This window comes from Triticum urartu, chromosome 2A (assembly GCF_056163025.1).
Source record: "Triticum urartu cultivar PI428250 chromosome 2A, HENAU_Tu73, whole genome shotgun sequence".
Taxonomy (NCBI): domain Eukaryota; kingdom Viridiplantae; phylum Streptophyta; class Magnoliopsida; order Poales; family Poaceae; genus Triticum; species Triticum urartu.
In genome coordinates, this window is record NC_141874.1 from 249,704,391 (window position 1) to 249,717,773 (window position 13,383).

The following is a 13,383-nucleotide window of genomic DNA, read 5'->3' on the forward strand; positions in this document are numbered from 1 at the left end:
GGTTCGTTTTCAAGTTCTGCATAATTTGGCTCCATGCCGAGAGTCAAAAATCGTTTACATGAAAGATGAACCATGTATAAGTTGCATCCACACTATTTATAGAAACATGTGCCAACAACCTTGCAATGGAGACAAAATAAATAAATACAATTCTAGTTCTTTATAGTGTAGCACAACCACAAATAGTGTAGTGTCAAAAACGCTCTTATATTATGGAATGGGGGGAGTAATATTCTTAGACTTTAGTAAAAGTAAATATTCTAAGATAGTAGCTCAATTGGTCTCGGTCTTACAGGCTTAGTGGGAGGACGTGAGTTCGATCCCCATGTATGGCACAAATTTTTTTGGTCTTTGCCAGCGTAGATGGGCCACGCAGGTTGTCGCTGCGAATTCAGCGTGAAATAATAGGGCCTGCCTCGAACGACAAAAAACTGTTTTTTTTCTTACACTTTAGTATCATCTCGTGTATATGTTTTAAATTCAAACTGAAAGCGTAAATTTATAGAAAGAAAGCGTATTGTGATGGTGAACCCGACAAAATCAAAATGTGCTTTATTATTATTAGGGATAGATTAGGGAGAGAATTATTATTAGGGAGAGATAGATGTATAGATGTATAGATGTACATATATAAATTTGATGGATAATGAGTAGTAGATTGTGAAGTTCCTTTTTGAAGTTAGATTAAAAAGGTCATGTCGCACATAGTTTGTTATAACAGGTTACGATGAAAACATGTTTGCAGGTTGAATCATTTCTCTTATCTTACTTTTTCAGGTGATACATCATCAACCGACTGGGATAAGGCTTGGTCTAGTTTTAAGAAGAAAGGGAAGAAGACCCTATTCTCAGAGTTCTCACCGAACAAATATGTGACCTGTAACCCACGGCGCATTGAGTATCCATTGTCAGAAGAAGTCGATCCAATCAAAAGAGCTGAGAGGTCTAACTTGATGTTGTGAACAAGCCCAATATTTACCTTAGTAGGGGTGATTATCTTCGTTTCGGCATTTCTTATCTATACATTGGTTGTCCCACCCAAGTAACCTCTGAAGTGACAGATAACAGGTGAGCTGCAGGCCAAAGATTCTACTTGGAAGTCTGTATTGTACATTTAGTTTGTACTATACTAAGTATAATCATGGTTCTGTATTGCTTCAAGCACATTGTAATAGATCATAATACAGAACTCCTTCCATTTTGGTGATTTTCTTCACCTGTACATAAATCGGACCCTCTTTAGTCCTCCATTATAACCAAGAATATTGGGTCACCTAGAATAATAATATGCTGATCACTATCCACGACTGTGCTCCTGATGTGATTTTTTTTCATAGTTCTCACTTCCTAGTTCGTCTCACATTTCCACAACCTTAAGACATGGTCCGACTCATATTTCAACAACCTACGGAGATATACTGTCGATCTGGTTCAGGCAGCATGGTTCAGACCCCATGGCTCACCACGGGCAAAACATGGTTGACCGGGTTAAGAATGCATGGTTCAGAACTGTGGTTCACTATGAGTAGACTGCATGGTTCAGACTCCTGATTTTTTCATAAACCAGGATTGACCCGGTGTCGAGGAACTATGTTGTGGGACATGGATTGAAAATTACAAAACAATCAATCGATTGAAAGAAATTCAGATTATTTATAGGGCAGTTAGTGAAACATAAACCCACACATGCATAGATACTCTGATAGATAAGCAGCTACAGCAAAAAAGGAAACTACAACAATGTACCGGAAATAAAAATTCTACATATCATAGGAGAAATCAAGCTAGTGAACATAGCTTCTAGTGAAGAAATGCCGACTTCAGTTTTTAGGCACTTGTATAATTCAACTACAACTACAAAAATATCTAATCATTTGAAAATTTCAACTATAAGTCTATAACCCATAAATATACAACCAGTATAACTGGAAGTTCCAGCTTGCCGAGAAAACTGTGCAGGATGAACTATTTTCCACATAATCATCTACAGGATATTCTTTGAGCATCAATGAATAATTTTCAAACATATACTGCAATTTAAACAAAATCAAAACCTTCTTTACCATTCACTCCTAAATGTAATCATCTTTTAATGCAGGTCTCGGTCTTGTAGTAGCCCACATTGTCCGCAAGCTACTGTAGTGGAAAGTAGTTTCACAATGGAGAAGTTACTACCAGAAATAAGTCTGTCCAAACACTATGTCAGGTACCTTGCAGATAAAAAAATGGGAGATGCATCATATGAGTTCATAAGAGTACTTACAAATATTGATATTGACATTATCCAGAAACGTGCAGCCAAAGCTAATGAAAAGGTTCATATATATATTTTTTAATTTGTATTTAGTGAAAACTGACTTGGCACTTGACATACAGTATGTGATGCTAGCTCCAAGTAAATATGCATTGCAGTAAATACAGAGGGGGGGAATAGTGGATCTGCATTCAATTCTTGCAGACCTTACTATATAAATTACCCAAAGAAAGACCAGACTTAACTGAAAATGAAATTTTAGAGAACGTTCACTTAAACATTCAAAGAAAAATTGTTAATATCATGGAAAAATACAGAGATTTGAACACATCTCGCAGAATATATATATATATATAATTCCAACTGACATTGTGGATGGGATGCTAGTAGAAGAAAAACACATGGTAGAACAATTATCATTAAAACCCAAGAGGTTAGCAATTAATTGGTGCAATCCTGTAACTTTGGGCCAATAATGTTCATATTTCAGTCGATCTACTGAAGGGGTTTTATGGTATCTCGGTCTATGTCGTTAATTGACCATTTCGACCATTGATACAATTCACAATGGTAAACAATTCTCAGGAGCAAAAGGGTAAATGATTTCAGGGCTCTTTCAAAAAGAAATTGCATCAGTAAAACTTAGGAAGGCATAATTGCATATCCAGGCCCAAGCTTCCATGCATGTTTCCCATCACATGTATGCAGCCATGTATGCCAAGCAAGGCTGGCCTCAGATGGTTGCCACAACTTGGGGTGTCTTTGGCTCGCTTGTGAAGGAGAGTAAGGGGAAGAGGCAAGGTTGTGCTGCTACACCTCGTCGTTTGTCCGCTCGGTCTGCAATGCTCTCCAACGACAGGTTGGAGATGAAGTGGTTGCACGTGAAGTGAGCGGCATGGTGGCCCGCATTTCCATCGAGGAAAAAGCACAGGGGCGGGGCAGAGTGGAGGCGACACTGATTATACATCAAACTTTCTCACTCCCAATACTGCATGAAGCACCCTGCCTGGTCATGTTCTTCTGACTGAAATTTGATGTGGCCCTGAATATATGTGCAACGGTGACACTGCACTTACTTTGCCAGCCCTGCAATCAAATTTGTCAACCCATAGAACATAGTCCATAAATACTCTGATTTTTCTCAAGGGAACTATAGGGGCCAAATAATTTCAAAATCAGGGAGAAAATCATAGATGAATATGTTGAGCGAAGCCTGCTGCCCCTGCTGTCTTGAAGCTCCTACACCACAAAACAAATATCAGTGCACTGCTTTGCTAATCTAGACCAAAACAAATCAAGGAAACTATCAATTTTTCCGATAAAGATCAAGAGAACTCTTCTAATCGTGACATACTCATCCTAATCCGCCTCTGCCTGCAACAACCCACTTCCTCTGGCTGTGAACACTGACGTACATCCAGATGCACGCACCAACGCCACATTAGTCTAGCAACCCGGTTGAGTTCCACCATCATACCATTTTTTGAATCATATGGAAGGAGAGTTATTCTCATGATGTATTCATGTGGGAGTTAACCTCAAGGATCTGTGACTGAAACAGGCTCGGACAAACACCCAAACACCTTGTGTGCAAAAAATAACTAAGAACATCCACAACCTATGACCAGCTAATTCTATCCCTATTGACAAGAAGCACCACATATGCAGTAATTTGACATCATGAAACTGTGCAAACTCGTGATCCTCAGCAGAAAATAAAAGTCATCCAGAGAGACTAGCACGCGGTTTCCTCTGGTAGCATGGGGTGGGCACAGAAATACACGTGCGTCCGAAGTTGAGGTGGAGGAGCAGAGGGGGCGGCGAGTGCAACGACGACCGGATGGCCGTGTGGCTCTGGTCGAGCGGCGAGCGCGAGCCCTCCCAGGCAGCACACATCGAGGAAGGATGGGCTGAGGCAGAATGATAGTGCAGGGTGCTGCGATCTCCGTCGTCGGTCGGCCGGGCCGACGACCGGCGACTGGTGCGTCACCGGATCGAGCGTCCCGCGGGTCGGGCGAGTCCTGGCGGCGCAGATCGGCCCGCGAGCGCCGCACCCTCCCATCCTCTGCCTCCCGCGAGGTCGTGACGAGGGGAGCAGTGAACCGCGAAGAAAGCCGCGGGTGAGGAGGAGATGGGATTGGGAGAGGAAGGAGGCGGTCGACGGCGCGTGGTGAGGCGGTGGGGGGCGGGGCGGGAGGCGCCGGCGGCGCGCGGGGCATGGCCGGAGGTGTGTGGCGCGGGGCGGAGCGCCGTGAGGCAGAGCATGGCTGCATTTATTTTTTTTCCTTTGTACCGATTCGATTTGGACTGCGGGTTGATTTGTGTGAGCTTCAAGGGATTTTTTGCAAAAGTATTAATGACGGACGACCAGAAGCAATAGCTGCTTTATTAGTAGGTAAAGATTAATAGGGAGAGATTATGAATTATTTTGTTTGCATGTTTGAGGATGTAAATATTTGAGTTGTACTTTAAATTTGAATTACTTGGGTTTGGATCAAAGTGATTTTTAGAAAATTAATTGCGATGACATGGCACCATTAGTGTGTGCTTATTATAGCTTAATTATCCGGGCGTCACACACAGGTAGTAAAGGTAAATTATCTCTATAGATTTGATGAAGGTGATATTCGCAGTAATAAGTCTGCTAGCCAATGCTTGGATGAGTTTGATAATTTTATTGTTAAACAAGAAAACTTCAATGCTTATATTGGTAGACAATTGAAACGTAATGCTTATATGGTTGAACACTTGAGTGATTATATGTCTAGAATTAAAGGTGACCTTAAACTTATTAGTAAACATGCTTCTATGGTTACCACTCAGGTAGAACAAGTGCTTAAAGCACAAGATGATTTGCTTAATGAATTAAATAATAAGAAAAATGATAATGTTGTTATAGTTATGACTAGAGGGGGTAAAATGACTCAGGAACATTTGTATCCTGAGGTCCACCCTAAGAGAGTTGGGCAAGATTCTCAGAGAACTAATGTTGATGCACCTAGTCCTTCTAAGAAGAAGAAAAAGAAAAATGATAGGACTTTGCATGCTTCTAGTGAACCTATTGTTTACACACCTGAGAATCCCAATAATATTTCTATTTCTGATGCTGAAACACAATCTGGTAATGAACATGAACCTAGTGATAATGATGGTGTTCATGTTGATGCTCAACCTAACAATAACAATGATGTAGAGATTGAACCTATTGTTGATCTTGATAACCCACAATCAAAGAACCAACGTTATGATAAGAGAGACTTCATTGCTAGGAAGCACAGTAAAGAAAGAGAACCATGGGCTCAAAACCCCATGCCTTTTCCTCCTAAACCATCCAAGAAAAAAGATGATGAGGATTTTGAGCGCTTTGCTGAAATGATTAGACCTATCTTTTTGCGTATGTGTTTGACAGATATGCTTAAAATGAATCCTTATGCTAAGTATATGAAAGATATTGTTACAAATAAAAGAAAGATACCGGAAGATGAAATTTCCACCATGCTTGCCAATTATACTTATAAAGGTGGAATACCAAAGAAACTAGGAGATGCCGGAGTACCAACTATACCATGCTCCATTAAAAAAACTATGTTAAAACTACTTTATGTGATCTTGGCGCCGGTGTTAGTGTTATGCCTCTCTCTTTATATCGTAGACTTGATTTGAATAAGTTGACACCTACTGAAATATCTTTGCAAATGGCCGATAAATCAACTGTTATATCTGTTGGTATCTGTGAGGATGTGCCTGTTGTGGTTGCAAACGTTACTATTTTAACGGACTTTGTTATTCTTGATATTCCCGAGGATGATAGTATGTCGATTATCCTTGGTAGACCCTTTTTGAATACTGCAAGGACTGTTATTGATTGCAACAAAGGCAATGTCACTTTTCATGTTAATGGTAATGATCATACGGTACACTTTACGAGGAAACAACCTCAAGTCCACAGTATCAATTCTATTGGAAAAATTTCAACGATTACTATTGGAGGTTTTGAATTCCCTCTTCCTGCTGTCAAGAAGAAATATGATATTCTTACTATTGGGGACGCATATCCCTGTCGAGGTAACCTAGTGTTATTCGAAAATTATCCAGTTTCATGTCATTCGGAAAGAGTTTGTTAACAAGACTTGATCAAGCTTGTTAGTGGATTCCTTTTGATGAGTATGAGATGGATGAAGTTAGAAAGCACAACTCTCTGTACCCTCTTTTTACTTTCTGTTATTTAGATTAAATAAAGCAAAAATAGTATTTTCTGTCTGTTTTCTGAATCATCCTTGCAATAAAAATACCCCAAAAATAAAAGTTCTTCAAATGTCCTGAAAATGAAATATATCAATTGAAACACGAAGGGAGCATCATGAAGCATATGAAAACCACATCTAAGTCTAACATACTTCCTATGCATAGGCATTATATAAGCAAACAAATTATCAAGACAAGCAAAAACTAGCATATGCAAGGAAGGAGAAAAAAACAATAGCAATCTCAACATAACGAGAGGTAATGTAGTGACACAAAAATTTTTACAACCATATTTTCCTCTCTCATAAGAATTACATGTAGGATAATAATAAAATTCAACAATATAGATATCACATAAAATTTTCTCTTCATGATCCACATGCATGCAAAGTTGACACTCTTCCAAAATAGTGGGATTATCATAAAATAAAGTCATGACCTCTCCATACCCACTTTTATCAAAAACTTCATAATATTGAATGTTATCCAAATATGTGGGATCTAAAGTTGACACTCTCAAACCCACTTTTGATATTATTGCAAACATTATTATCAATCTCATATTCATCATGGTGTTGTAACACCCCGGATGTAATTTACCTTATATGTACTCCAACTCTTGCCGTTTCCGGCGCTAAGTTATTTTTTCCTCCGGTTCGGGTTTTTGGTCTCCGTGTGTTGTTGTCGTTGTCATGCATCTCATATCATGTCATCATGTGCATTGCATTTGCATATGTGTTCGTCTCATGCATCCAAGCATTTTCCCTGTTGCCCGTTTTGCATTCCGGCGCTCCTATCTCCTCCGGTGGTCCTTTCTTCCTCTTTTTCGTGTGTGGGGGTTAAACATTTCCGGATTGGGCCGAGACTTGCCATGCGGCCTTGGTTTACTACCGGTAGACCGCCTGTCAAGTTTTGTACCATTTGGACTTCGTTTGATACTCCAACGGTTAACCAAGGGACCGAGAAGGCCTCGTGTGTGTTGCAGCCCAACACCCTTCCAATTTGTCCCAAAACCCTCTCCATCATCTAGAGCGTTCGATCACGATCGCGTGGCCGAAAACCGCACCACATTTGGACTCTCCTAGCTCCCCCTATTCCTATATAAAGACCTCCTTCCCAAAAAAATCCGGGCGAAACCCTAACCTACCTTCCCCTCTCCGCGCCGAACGTGTCCGTCCGCCACCGGACACGCCGCGCCACCGCCCGCGCCCAACCACAGGGCGCCACGTGGCACCGCCAGCCTCCTCCTGCCGCCGGCCCGCTCGGCCCGTGCGGGGCTCCCACGGCCCGCACCGCGCCCGCCTGCACCGCTTGCGCCGCCGCCTCCCTCCGTGGCTCCTCCGCGCCGCCCGCCACCCGGCGCCGCCCCTCACCGCTACTCCGGCGCCGGTCGCCGCCGTCGCCCGGTCTCCGCCGGCCCGCGCAGTTGCCGGTCTCCATCGCGCCCGCGCGCGCCTCCCCGCCGCCCATCGCCGCCCCGGTGAGCTCTCCTTCGACGACGGTGAGCTCCGGCCACCACCACCAAGTCCGGCGACGTCCGCAACTACTTCGGAGACTCCGAGATCTGTTCCGGCGATCCTCGATTCTCGTGCACGATCTGGATCTAGATCTGGATCTGAGACGGTTGACTTTCCTCCCGAAACCCTAATTTTTTGCGTTTTTCATCATGCTATAACTCCGCATCCGTAGCTCCGATTTGGGCGTGTAGCATATCAAAGTGTTCGACTCAGAGAGCACATCATTTCATCTCATTGCATCATTTTTATTTGAGATCATCTTGATTCCTGAAATGCTGTTGGAAGAGAGCTATTTGAGTTAATTGTCAGATCTACTGCACCAATTAGCTATTTGTCATTTTTGCCATGATTAATGTGTGCATGATATGATCCTGAGCTCTACATGTGTTTTGTTATATGCTTTGCCATCTTTATAGAGGTGCTTACCATGTATTTTTGTGACATATGTGGTAACTAGCACAAGCTTGCAAAGTAGTGCATTCGTTAATGCTGATTTCAGGGACTTAGAATTTCACTAGTCCTTGATCTGTTTTTATCAATATGCCATATGTTCATGTTGTTTCCTAGTGATCCGTGCCTCTTTTGAGGATGATCAGTAAGGAAGATTTGTTAACATTGTGGTGCTCTATCCATCCATGTCTTTGTTTCCATTTATGGAGCACCCTAGCTTGAGTCAATCGAGCTCTACTTTTACTATTTCGTAATTCCTGGCAGATTGTCTACTTGTTAGCAATTTTGCTGAGGATGTTGTTGTTGATCCGTGCATGCTATGTTGTTGTTCTTGCCATGTCTAGCTTATACAATGTGTATTCTTGATGGATGTATGCTTAGTTTGTCAAGCCATGCTCTGTAGTGAGTGCATCGAGCTCGTAAACATGCCTACTCGTTAACATATTTGCATGCTCCAGTTTTTCACTAAGTCTGTAACCTGTTTATGTTTTTGCCATGTTCACATGCTTGCAATTGTATTTTATGACCCCTTTTGGCTCAAGGTCACTAAGGGACTTTTGTTAAGTGCTTTGAGTAGCTTCATGTCATGCATTGCTTTGCCATGTTAAGTTCCTGTAGGATATAGTTTTCTTGCTCCAAAGTGTGCTACCTGATCTGAAATTCCAGGCTTATGTTAATTTCACTAAGTCTGAAATCTGTTTATCGTTTGCACTTTTGCCATGCTTGTTTGAACCTGTTAATGGATGAATTGGCCGTAGCTCAGTGTTCATCTTTTGTCAAGCACCATGAGTGGATACCTGCCACGTATTTTGTTGCCATGTTTGAGTGCTGTAGCATAATTATCTTGATGCATTTAGATGGCTACTTGCTATTTATCACAGACCAGTGCCATATTTGTTTTGCTTGCCATTTTCAAACCGTGCATCTGATTCCGGTGTTCTTTATATTGTTTTCAACCGAAATCACCTCACCTTTCCAGTGGCACACTTGATTTTCCAAGTTGAGACCAGGTTCAATCATTCCTTGTCAAATCTTGCATATGCATCGTATATCGCATCCCGCATAGCATACCATGTTTGCATCATGTTATTTGAACTTTGCACGTGGTTGATTGTGTTCATTTTGCTTGTTTGTCTTGTTGGGTAGAGCCGGGAGACGAGTTCGCTAACGAGGAGCCCGTTGAGTTTGCTTACGAGGATCAAGTCAACTCTGACAACTTTGCAGGCAAGATGATCATACCCTCGAAATCACTTCTATCTTTGCTATGCTAGATGCTCGCTCTTTTGTTATGCCTATGCTACGATGCCTACCACTTGCTTATCATGCCTCCCAAATTGCCATGTCAAACCTCTAACCCTCCATGTCCTAGCAAACCTTTGATTGGCTATGTTACCGCTTTGCTCAGCCCCTCTTATAGCGTTGCTAGTTGCAGGTGAAGATTGGAGATCGTTCCTTGTTGGAACATTGTTTAATTGTTGGGATATCACTATATTATCTTGTTAACCTAATGCATCTATATACTTGGTAAAGGGTGGAAGGCTTGGCCTTTTTGCCTAGTGTTTTGTTCCACTCTTGCCGCCCTAGTTTCCGTCATATCGGTGTTATGTTCCCGGATTTTGCGTTCCTTACGCGGTTAGGTGATAATGGGAACCCCTTGACAGTTCGCCTTGAATAAAACTCCTCCAGCATGCCCAACCTTGGTTTTACCATTTGCCACCTCCTTTTTTCCCTTGGGTTTCGCGGACTCAAGGGTCATCTTTATTTTAAACCCCCGGGCCAGGGCTTCTCTAAGTGTTGGTCCAACCCAAAGCACCGTGCGGGGCCGTCCCTTGGCAACTTGGGTTACGTTGGCTCCCGTACGCTTAGCTTATCCGGTGTGCCCTGAGAACGAGATATGTGCAGCTCCTATCGGGATTTGTCGGCACAGCGGGTGGTATTGCTGGACTTGTTTTACCATTGTCAAAGTTGTCTTGTAGAACCGGGATACCGAGTCTGATCGGAATGTCTCGGAAGAAGGTTTATCCTTCATTGACCGTGAGAGCTTGTGATGGGCTAAGTTGGGACTCCCCTGCAGGGATTTGAACTTTTGAAAGCCGTGCTCGCGGTTATGGGCATATGGGAATTTGTTAATGTCCGGTTGTAGATAACTTGAACCTTAACTTAATTAAAATGAATCAACCGCGTGTGTAACCGTGATGGTCTCTTCTCGGCGGAGTCCGTGAAGTGAACACGGTGTTGGAGTAAAGTTTGCCGTAGGTTGTTCTTTAGTTCTTTGTTCGTGCTTTGCCTTCTCTTCTTGCTCTCTTTTGCGAACAGGTTAGCCACCATATATGCTAGTCGCTTGCTGCAGTTCCACATATTACCTTGCCTTACCTATAAGCTTAAATAGTCTTGATCGTGAGGGTGCGAGATTGCTGAGTCCCCGTGACTCATAGATTACTTCCAAACCAGATGCAGGGCCCGATGACTCCGTTCCAGATGATGCGCTTGAGCTCAAGTGGGAGTTCGACGAAGACTCACGCCGTTACTATGTGTCTTTCCCTGATGATCAGTAGTGGTGCCCAGTTGGGGCGATCGGGACCATGTCGCTTGTTGGGGTTGATCTTTTATTTTGGTACCGTAGTCGGACCATGAGTGTATTGGATGATGTAATGCTATTTATGTACTTTGTGTGACGTGGCGAGTGTAAGCCAACTATGTACCTTTCCCCTTATTATCTATTTACATGGGTTGTTGTGAAGATTACCTTACTTGCGACATTGCTTTCAATGCGGTTATGCCTCTAAGTCGTGCTTCGACACGTAGGAGATATAGCCGCATCGAGGGCGTTACAATGGGGCTTAAATAAACTTTTAATATTATAGGAAGAATCACCCCAATCATGATCATTGCAACAAGTAGTAGACATAGCAAAATTAGCATCCCCAAGCTTAGGGTTTTGCATATTATTAGCCCAATAGATATTAATAGAATTTATAATAACATCATTGCAATCATGATTTTTATTCAAAGATCTATCGTGAATCACTTCATAAAGCACTTCATCACAATTTTCAGATTCACGGATTTCAAGCAAAACTTCATAAAGATAATCTAATGCACTCAACTCAATAGCAATTGGTTCGACATAATTGGATCTATTAAAAAGATTAGCAAGTGGATGACGATTCATAAGATTTGGTCTGATTTGCAATAAACACACAATTATACCAAGCAAATAAGAAAACAATCCAAGCAAGACATAAGGGCAAATGAAAAATACGAACGAAAGAGAGGCGAAGAAAAGGCAAAGGTTTCCAAAAATAGTTTTAGAAGTGGGGGAGAGAAAAACGAGAGGCGAATAGCAAATAATGTAATGCGAGGGAGAAGAGTTTATGATGGGTACTTGGTATGTCTTGACTTGGCGTAGATCTCCCCGGCAACGGCGCCAGAAATCCTTCTTGCTACCTCTTGAGCATGCGTTGGTTTTCCCTTGAAGAGGAAAGGGTGATGCAGCAAAGTAGCGTAAGTATTTCCCTAAGTTTTTGAGAACCAAGGTATCAATCCAGTAGGAGACAACGCACAAGTCACCTAGTACCTGCACAAACAATCAAGAACCTTGCAACCAACATGATAAAGGGGTTGTCAATCCCTTCACGGTCACTCGCAAAAGTGAGATCTGATAAAGATAGTAAAATAAATATTTTTGGAATTTTCGTTGTATAGATTGGAAAGTAAAGATTGCAAAATAGTAAATGAGATGCGATGTAAATTAAAAGAGATGCAATATAATAAGAAAGAGACTTGGGGGCCATAGGTTTCACTAGTGGCTTCTCTCAAGATGGCATGTATTACGGTGGGTGAACAAATTGATGCCGAGCAATTGATAGAAAAGCGCATAGTTATGAGAATATCTAAGGCAATGATCATGAACATAGGCATCATGTCTGTGTCAAGTAGATCGAAGTGATTCTACATCTACTACTATTACTCCACACATCGACCGCTATCCAGCATGCATCTAGAGTATTAAGTTCATAAGAACAAAGTAACGCATTAAGCGAGATGACATGATGTAGAGGGATAAACTCAAACAATATGATATAAACCCCGTCTTTTTATCCTCGACAGCCACAATACAATACGTGCCTTGCTGCCCCTACTGTCACTGGGAAAGGACACCGCAAGATTGAACCCAAAGCTAAGCACTTCTCCCATTGCAAGAAATATCAATCTAGTAGGCCGAACTAAACCGATAATTCAAAGAGACTTGCAAAGATATCAAATCATGCATATAAGAATTCAGAGAAGAACCAAATAATATTCATATATAATCTTGTTCATAAACCCACAATTCATTGGATCCCGGCAAACACACCGCAAAAGAGTATTACATCGAATAGATCTCCAAGAACATCGAGGAGAACTTTGTATTGAGAATCAAAGAGAGAGAAGAAGCCGTCTAGCTAATAACTATGGACTGAAAGGTCTGTGGTAAACTACTCACGCTTCATAGGAGAGGCTATGGTGTTGATGTAGAATCCCTCCGTGATCGATTCCCCCTCCGGCAGATCGCCGGAAGAGGCCCCAAGATGGGATCTCACTGGTACAGAAGGTTGCGGCGGTGGAAAAGTGGTTTCGTGGCTCCCTGCAATCGATCTAGGGTATAAGAGTATATATAGGTGAAAGAAGTACGTCGGTGGAGCTATGAGGGGCCCACGAGGGTGGGGGCGTGCCCTCCTGCCTCGTGGCCACCTCATGGCGTTCCAGACTTCAACTCCAAATCTCCTGGTTTGCTTTCGGTCCAAGAAAGATCATCGTGAAGGTTTCATTCCGTTTGGATTCCGTTTGGTATTCCTTTTCTATGAAACTCTAAAATAGGCAAAAAGACAGAAACTAGCATTGGGCCTCAGGTTAATAGGTTAGTCCCAAAAATAA